The following is a 9,502-nucleotide window of genomic DNA, read 5'->3' as shown; positions in this document are numbered from 1 at the left end:
CCGAGATGCAAAAATGCAAGCAGTTACTGCAACTCGGTGTGACCGAAAAGTTCTAATCGGTTGCACCGAGATTGAAAACCCTAGATCAACTTGGTGACTCGGTAGGACCGAAAAGGATGAATCGGTCAGACCGAGATGCACAAAGAGGTTTTGGAGGTTTAAGTCTATGACGAATCAGGATCACCGAGTGCTCCTCACACAAAGTGGTTCGAATCTGACTTGATCAAACTTTGTGATGTAGCATGAATAGAGTTTGAGACGAGAAAAGCATAGATAGCTAGAGGGTGTTCTTAGGCATTCTTGTCCATCCATTTGGCAAAAAGAGAAAAAGGCAAACAATCAAAGCAACAAATGGATGTCCTCGAATGAGTAAAATATGCAACCAACATGCTCACACAATAAAATGGCAAATGAAATATGTGACAAAGCATGCACAAACATTCTAGCATCTATCAAGCAATTGGCGATGACTAGGTCATCTATATATGAGTATATTGACTTAGGAGTCAAATGAGAACACTTGATCATAGGTCATACTCATCGTTTAAGCACAAGTGGGGTTACCACTTTTACATAAAGCATTGTTGTGATCACACCATTAGAGTTGCTTTAGCTCATTGATTTGAGTAAAGCTCCCCCTAGATGTGATATCCCCCCTAAGAAGGATAAACTAACCTTGGGTTTTGTCGATGATGACTTCATGTAGGTGTTGAAGATGTAGATGCTCAATGTTGATGTAGATCATTCGGAGCAATCCTTTGGAGTGAGTTGCACTTTCAATACCTACACGGGTTAGTCCCACAAGGAACAAACAAGAATATCCATAGACATAGAGTGATGCACACGCAAGATGATGTCCATGAAAGCATTAGGTTACCTTGTCCCTTGTCTTACCAACAAGAGGGTTTGTGACTCCTTGAACTAGTGCAAGATATGGAAGTTGTTTGCACTTGTTCTCGCCAAAATGATAAGAGTGAAGTATGTTGGCGGAGTCACCCTCAAGAACTCTCTAGTTCTTCTTCTTCGGGATCCACATCATCTTGATGGGAATCCTTGGAATCGTAGTTGTGCTTGATGAAGTAGAACTTGATGTAGTCTTGGGAACCCACTTGACCGAAGCCTTAGGTGCTTCTTCAAATGCATCAATTTCCTCTTGAAGCTTGTCCTTGCCATTTTGCTTGTGGTCTTGTGGTGGAAGATCATCTTGAGCTTGTGTTCCTTTGAAAGAAGTAGGATCATACTTCTCTTGTTGAGGAACAAACTTCGTCTTGGGGTATTGATCTTCTTCCCACTCAACTCTATTGGCATTGAACTTACGTTCAAAACCAACACCTTGATTCTTCCAGTGTCTTCCTTGCTTGCGCACAATTTCCTCAAATTGCTTACTTCCGGCAAGACTCTTGTAAACACCTTTCTCTATGATTCCCTTCAATAAGCTATTTTCTTGCTCAAGTGTAACTTGGCTAAGAGAATCATTAATGGAATCAAGAGAACTACTAGGAGCATCAACATTGAATTTAGCATGATTGTTGTTACTCCTAGATGAAGAATCTTTCTTGTTCTTGTTGCTAGATTTAACTTGTGGCATGTAAGTAGACAAGAGTAAATGCTTGGCAATGTAAGAAGAACTTTTCTTGCGAAGATCATCATTGATAGCCTCTAAAAACTCATGCTCTTGCTCAAGGTTGAGCTTTTCAAAGCGTAGCTTATCATGAGTCTTTAAAAGTTCTCTATGATTTTCCAAGGTAGTTTCATGAGCTAACTTAAGAGTGTTTAGTTCTTGAGTTAGACGCTCAATCTCCTTCTTATCATCATCATTCGTTTTATCTTGATTAGCATGATTAATTGACGTTTCATCATAGTTTTCATCACTAGAGTTGTCAACAAGTAAATCATCATCACCTAGCAAATCATCTTCATCACTATTGAAATCAACATACTCGGGATGTGTTACCTTTGGACCTTTGGCCATGAGGCATCTTCCAATTCCTTCATTTGGTGAGTCAAATATGTCATAGGAGTTGGTTGACACAAGTGCTAGACCGGCAACACCTTCATCTTGAGTATATTCGGAGTCGGAGTGATAACTTCTTTCGGAGTGATTGTCGGAGTCGGAGCTGGATACCCATTCACCAACATGAGCTTGATGCCTTCTTTTTGTGTAGCTCCTTGATGACTTTTCCTTTCTTTCTGAATCCTTGCTTCTCCGAGAGGGTCTTCGTTCATAACGATCATCTCTACTCCTCCTTTCTCTTGGTGGTGATTCTTCTCTTCTACTTCTTCTTTTGGGAGAATCTTCTCTTCTTTTGTAGGGGGCCGTACACTCATTGGAGTAGTGTCCGGGTCTTCCACAATTGTAGCAATTTCGCTCACGACTAGAAGATCTTTTGTCATTGTAGGACCTTGACTTGGAGCTTCTTTATTTGCTTCTACTCTTGTAGAACTTGTTGAAGTTCTTCACCATTAAGCTCAATTCTTCATTGAAGGTTTGCTTCTCACTTGATGATGTGGGAGCATCACACGAGGCTTTGTAAGCACCACTTGACTTGTTGTGAAGCTCTTCCTTATCCTTGAGTGACATCTCATGAGCAACAATTCTTCCAATGACTTCCGTTGGCTTGAGATCTTTGTAACTGGGCATCATTTGGATCAATGTGCACACGGTATCATATTTTCCATCCAAGGCTCTTAGGATCTTCTTGATGATGAATATGTCGGTCATCTCTTCACTTCCTAAGCCGGCAATCTCATTTGTGATGAGAGCAAGCCTAGAGTACATTTCAACGACACCTTCACCATCCTTCATTTTGAACTTGTCAAGTTGACTTTGAAGCACATCCAATTTGGATTCCTTGACGGAGTCGGTACCTTCGTGCATATCAATCAAAGTATCCCAAATTTCCTTTGCATTCTCAAGATGGCTGATTTTGTTGAATTCTTCGGGGCACAATCCATTGAAGAGAATATCACAAGCTTGAGCATTGTATTGTAGCATCTTCAACTCTTCTGCGGTAGCTTCACAGTTCGGTTCTCTCCCATCAAAGAATTCACCTTGCAAGCCAATACACACAATAGCCCAAACGGCGGGGTTATGCCCAAGAATATGCATTTTCATCTTATGCTTCCAACTAGCAAAATTAGTACCATCAAAGTAAGGACCTCTACGGTGGTAATTTCCCTCGCTAGGTGCCATACTCTCCTAGGTTGTGAAACCAAGGCTATGACCACCAAAGGCTATGGAAATCAGAGCAAATGGAGACCAAAGCTCTGATACCACTTGTAGGATCGGAAGTATGTCTAGAGAGGGGTGATTAGACTACTTGACCAAATAAAAATCTAGCCTTTCCCCAATTTTAGTTCTTGGCAGATTTTAGCAACTTAGCACAAGTCAAGCAATCAACCTACACATGCAATTCTAAGAGTATAGCAGCGGAATGTAAAACAATTGCATATGAAGGTAAAGGGATGAGTTTGAAGGAGGAAACGCAATGTTGACATGGAGATTTTTATCCGTGGTTCCGATAGGTGGTGCTATCGTACATCCATGTTGATGGAGACTTCAACCCACGAAGGGTAACGGTTGCGCGAGTCCACTGAGGGCTCCACCCACGAAGGGTCCACGAAGAAGCAACCTTGTCTATTCCACCATGGCCGTCGCCCACGAAGGACTTGCCTCACTCGGGTAGATCTTCACGAAGTAGGCGATCTCCTCGCCCTTACAAACTCCTTGGTTCAACTCCACAATCTTGACGGAGGCTCCCAAGTGACACCTAGCCAATCTAGGAGACACCACTCTCCAAGAAGTAACAAATGGTGTGTTGATGATGAACTCTTTGCTCTTGTGCTTCAAATGATAGTCTACCCAACACTCAACTCTCTCTCATAGGATTGGATTTTGTAGAAAGAAGATTTGAGTGGAAAGCAACTTGGGGAAGGCTAGAGATCAAGATTTATGTGGTTGGAATGGAATATCTTGACCTCAACACAAGTGTAGGTGGTTCTCTCTCAGAAAATATGTGTTGGAAGTGTAGGCATGTTCTGATGGCTCTCTCTACGAATGAAGAGTGGGTGGAGGGGCATTTATAGCCTCCACACAAAATCTAACCGTTACACACAATTCACCAAACTTGGTGGGACCGAATCATGAAACTCGGTCGGACCGATTCAGTTCAAAATGTGAACGTTAGGATTCTCGGTGGGACCGACTGGATCAACTCGGTGGGACCGATGTCATTAGGGTTAGGGCATAACGTAATCTCGGTGAGACCGATTACACAAACTCGGTGAGACCGATTTTGGTAATAGTCAAACAGAGAGTTGGTCAGGCAAACTCGGTGGGACCGATTCGCTCATCTCGGTTGGAACGAAACGTTACGAAAGGGAAACAGAGAGTTTGCATTGCAATCTCGGTGGGACTGATCGCTCATCTCGGTTTGACCGAAACGTTACGAAAAGGAAACAGAGAGATTACAACCCCATCTCGGTGGGACCGAGATCCCTATCGGTGAGACCGAATTGATTAGGGTTTCTGGCAGTGGCTATGACAACTGTACTCGGTGGCTCCGGATATGAAATTTCGGTGGGGCCGAGTTGGACTTTTTGGATTAGGACATATGTGGATATGAGAAAGTAGTGGAGGGTTTTGGAGCATATCACTAAGCATTTTGAGCAAGATCCTCATTAAGCAACACCTCATCCCTTCTTAATAGTATTGGCTTTTCCTATAGACTCAATGTGATCTTGGATCACTAAAATAGAAAATATAGAGTCTTGTGCTTTGAGCTTGAGCCAATCCTTTGTCCTTAGCATCTTGAAGGGTCCACTTTCTAATCCATGCCATGCCAATCATTGAGCTTTCCTGAAATGTTTATCTTGAAATAGCATTAGCTCAATGAGCTATATGTTGTTAGGAATTACCAAAACCACCCAGGGATAGTTGCACTTTCACCCCCGTAAGGTGGTTGCTGCTCTTCTTTGGCCGCAAGAAAGCTAATTTTCGGAAAAAATCTCGGCGAAGGTTTCAATCCAATCGGAGTTACGGATCTCCATATATATACGAAACGGTGAAAGGGCAGAATACCAGAACGCAGAAACAGAGAGAGACAGAGAGACAGATCCAATCTCGGAGGGGCTCTCGCCCCTCCTATGCCATGGAGGCCAAGGACCAGAGGGGAAACCCTTCTCCCATCTAGGGAGGAGGTCAAGGAAGAAGAAGAAGAAGAAGAAGGGCCCCCTCTCCCCTTCTCTTCCGGTGGCGCGAGAAAGCTGCCGTGGCCATCATCATCATCACCGCAATCTTCACCAACACCTCCGCCATCTTCACCAACATCTCCATCACCTTCCCCCCTCTATCTACAGCGGTCCACTCTCCCGCAACCCGCTGTACCCTCTACTTGAACATGGTGCTTTATGCTTCATATTATTATCCAATGATGTGGTGCCATCTTATGATGTCTGAGTAGATTTTCGTTGTCCTATCGGTGGTTGATGAATTGCTATGATTGATTTAATTTGCTTGTGGTTATGTTGCTGTCCTTTGGTGCCCATCATATGAGCGCGCGCGTGGATCACACCATAGGGTTAGTTGTATGTTGATAGGACTATGTATTGGAGGGCAAGAGTGACAGAAGCTTCTACCTAGCATAGAAATTGATGCATACGGGATTGAAGGGGGACCAATATAACTTAATGCTATGGTTGGGTTTTACCTTAATGAACGTTAGTAGTTGCGGATGCTTGCTAATAGTTCCAATCATAACTGCACAGAATTCCAAGTCAGGGATGACATGCTAGCAGTGGCCTCTCCCACATAAAACTTGCTATCGGTCTAGTAAAGTAGTCAATTGCTTAGGGACAATTTCGCAACTCCTACTACCACTTTTCCACACTCGCTATACTAACTTTATTGTGTCTTTATCTAAACAGCCCCTACTTTTTATTTACACGCTCTTTATATTCTTGCAAACCTATTCGAAAACACCTACAAAGTACTTCTAGTTTCATACTTGTTCTACGTAAAGCGAACGTTAAGCGTGCGTAGAGTTGTGTTGGTGGTCGATAGAACTTGAGGGAATATTTGTTCTACCTTTAGCTCCTCGTTGGGTTCGACACTCTTACTTATCGAAAGAGGCTACAATTGATCCCTATACTTGTGGGTTATCAAGACCTTTTTCTGGCGCTGTTGCCGGGGAGTTATAGCGTGGGGTGAATATTCCCGTGTGTGCTTGTTTGCTTTATCACTAAGTATTTTTATTTGCTGTTCTTAGTTGTTCTCTATCTTTAGTTATGGATATGGAACACGAAATACCAAAAAAAATTAGGTTTACTTGCTACTCATGGAGATGGGGAACCTCCTAAAACCCTCGATGCTTGTTATGTGACTGATATTATGTACTACTTTGATAATCCAGAGAAAACCCTATTCAATCTAGTAATGGGAGACACGTTGGATCAACGTGAATACTTTAGGAATTATCGCTTGACTCAAACACGTAATTACTTTATAAAATATTATTTTTGGATATTGCAAATTTTAATTTCATTAATTGTTGTGTGCGCAATGTTTCGTTGGATTTTTACGTAATATAAATTTATATTGAAATTGTATTTAATCTGACTAGAAATTTCGGGATAAAAATATTTCGGATCCCATCAAAATGTGGGAAATTTTATTGAATTCTGTTTTGAATGGTTGGTTGAAATGGGTTGTACTTTTAACAAACTGTAAATGGGTTGTAGTAAATTCCATTAGAATTCAAAAATGGGTTGTACATTCTTACAAATCGCAAATGGGCTATAAGTTCTCTCCCACACACTTGTGGGCCTACTAAGTTGACGCGTCCCCTAAAAAAAGAAGTTGACGCGTATGCAAGGCTTTGTCAACTTATTATAGTCAACACACGGTTCTAGCAGCAGTGGCCGTTGGATGTCCATCCAACGGATGTCGTGCTTCTTCTTCAATCTCGGATATTCTAGCTTCACCCGCCCAAAAAATGATTCCTCCCCCTGACATCTGGGGCGCACCGTTTCGGAAGCTGACCTGTGGGCCTACTAAGTTGACGCGTACCAAGGGCTTTGTCAACTTAGTCAATATGAACGATTCTAGCTGCAGTGACCGTACGATGTCCATCCAACGGCCGTAGTGCTTCTTCAACCTCTGGTCTTCTTGCTCCCGCCGCCCAGAGGAGCGCCGGTCGTGCCGCGTGCTCCTGCCTCCCGTGGCCGGCTGTGATGCCGCGGAGGCCTCACCGCCCCTACTACTCCCACCGCTGGCCAGACCATCCCTCTACTCACCCACACCCCCTGTTATTCCACGGCGACGGCAGCCTTACACTGCAGCCGAACCAGTGAACCCTCGTACTCCTCTCCGCGCGGGCTTCCACTGCCGCGTCTTCCCCGGCTCCGCGTCGCCCCCTTCCTAGGCCTCGCCGTCGTCCACCGCCCTGGTGCTCTCGGCGTGGCATGGTCAACGTGGTCAAGGAACGGCTTCCATCGGACGTGGACTGTACGTGGAGAGGCTGACAGCCGAGTCCACGACGGCAACAAGGAAGTGCCTCCTTATTACGCGGAAAATAATGATTCCTCCACCTGACAGCATGGACCCACCGGACAGGCCACCGTATTTCGCGAAAAAAACGTTTGCCCCCTGACTGCTGGGACCCACCGGACGGGCCACCGTATTGCGCGAAAAAAATTCCCCCCGCTGTCAGCTCGGACCCACCGGAAGTGCCTCCTTATTACGCACAAAAAAATGAATACTCCCCCTACTGGTTGGGACCCACCTTGGTGGGAGGCTGACTTGTGGGCCTACTAAGTTGACGGGGACGGAGTGCTTTGTCAACTTAGTCAATATGAACGATTCTAGCTCCAGTGACCTTACGATGTCCATCCAACGGCCGTAGTGCTTCTTCAACCTCTGGTCTTGTTGCTCCAGCCGCCCAAAGCAGCGCCGGTCGTGCCGCACGCTCCTGCCTCCCGTGGCCGGCTGTGCTGCCGCGGAGGCCTCACCGCCCCCTACTATTCCCACTGCTGGCCAGGCCCTGCAGCGACGGCAGCCTCACAACGCAGCCGAACCAGTGAACCCTTGTACTCCCCTCCGCGCGGGCTTCCACTGTCGCGTCTTCCCCGGCTCCACGTCGTCCCCTTCCTAGGCCTCGCCGTCGTCCACCGCCCTGGTGCTCTCGGCGCGGCGTGGTCAAGGAACGACTTCCATCAGAAGAGTACTGTCGTGGAGAGGCTGACAGCTGGGTCCACGACCGCAGCAAGGAAGTGCCTCCTTATTACGCGCAAAATAATTATTCCTCCACCTGACAGCGGGGACCCACCGGACGGGCCACCGTATTTCGCGAAAAAAACGTTTCCCCCTGACTGCTGGGACCCACCAGCTACATCTTCGCACGCAAGGAAGTGCGTCCGGGCAAAAAACAAAAAAACGATTCGCCCCCCTGACTGCTGGGACCCACCAGCTACATCTTCACAGGCAAGGAAGTGCCTGACAGTCGGGACCCACCTGGTCGAAGGTTACGTAGCTTTGTCATTCTGGTCGCGAACGTGTACGTACATACTTGTCGATGTAGAGGCACGCACGTGTCGTAGTAGAGGCACGCACGTAGCATGTACACATACGTACAGCGGCCAGGGTGCAAGAAAGTAAATACGGCCACATACGTACATACGGGCGGGGTCTCGAACGCCTACTCGCGCGTACGTACGCCCAGGGCTCGTGTACATGGCTGGGTCGGAACGGAGAAACAGCGTCGTCGTCGTGTTCATGGGGAGGCAACGGAATGCGTTGTGTTCATCGGGAGGAAACGGAGCCAACCGGCTTGGACGGAACAGCCGATGGAAACGAGGCCTGGCGTACCGCAGAACGGAGGAAACGGCCTTATGTTCGACCGGCCACGTTCGAAACGGGATCCTGTTCATCAGGAGGGGTCTAGCGTACCGCAAAACAGAGGAAATGGACCTCATACGGTCGAAACGGGGGTCCTGTTGATCGGGAGGGGTGTGGCGTACCGCAAAACGGAGGAAACGGACTTGTGTCGGAGCGCTACGGTCGAAACGGGGGTCCTTTTCATCGGGAGGGGTGTGGCGTACCGCAAAACGGGACTCCACAGGATACCGTTCATCTCCACCGTCGACCCCCTCCAGCCTCCATGGGCTACTGTTCATCCACCGTCGACCTCCTCCAGCCTCCACCAGCGACTGTTCATCCACGGGCTCCTGTTCATCCAGCCTCCACCGCGTGCTACTCCACCGGCTACTGTTCAACCAGCCCTCTCCACGGGCTCCTGTTCAACCACCCCTCCACGGGCTACTGTTCATCCAGCCCTCCACCGTCTACTGTTCATCCTGCCCTCCACGGGGTGGTCCTGTTCATCCTGTCCTCCACGGGGTCCTGTTCATCTAGCCCCAACCGGCTCGAACGATCGGGGTCCTATTCATCCACCCCCACCGGGAACTGTTCATCCAAACCCCCCAGCAACGCTCACTGTTCATCCAG

Source organism: Triticum aestivum, chromosome 2D (genome assembly GCF_018294505.1).
Source record: "Triticum aestivum cultivar Chinese Spring chromosome 2D, IWGSC CS RefSeq v2.1, whole genome shotgun sequence".
In the NCBI taxonomy this organism is placed as follows: domain Eukaryota; kingdom Viridiplantae; phylum Streptophyta; class Magnoliopsida; order Poales; family Poaceae; genus Triticum; species Triticum aestivum.
Note: the sequence above shows the minus strand (reverse complement) of the source record.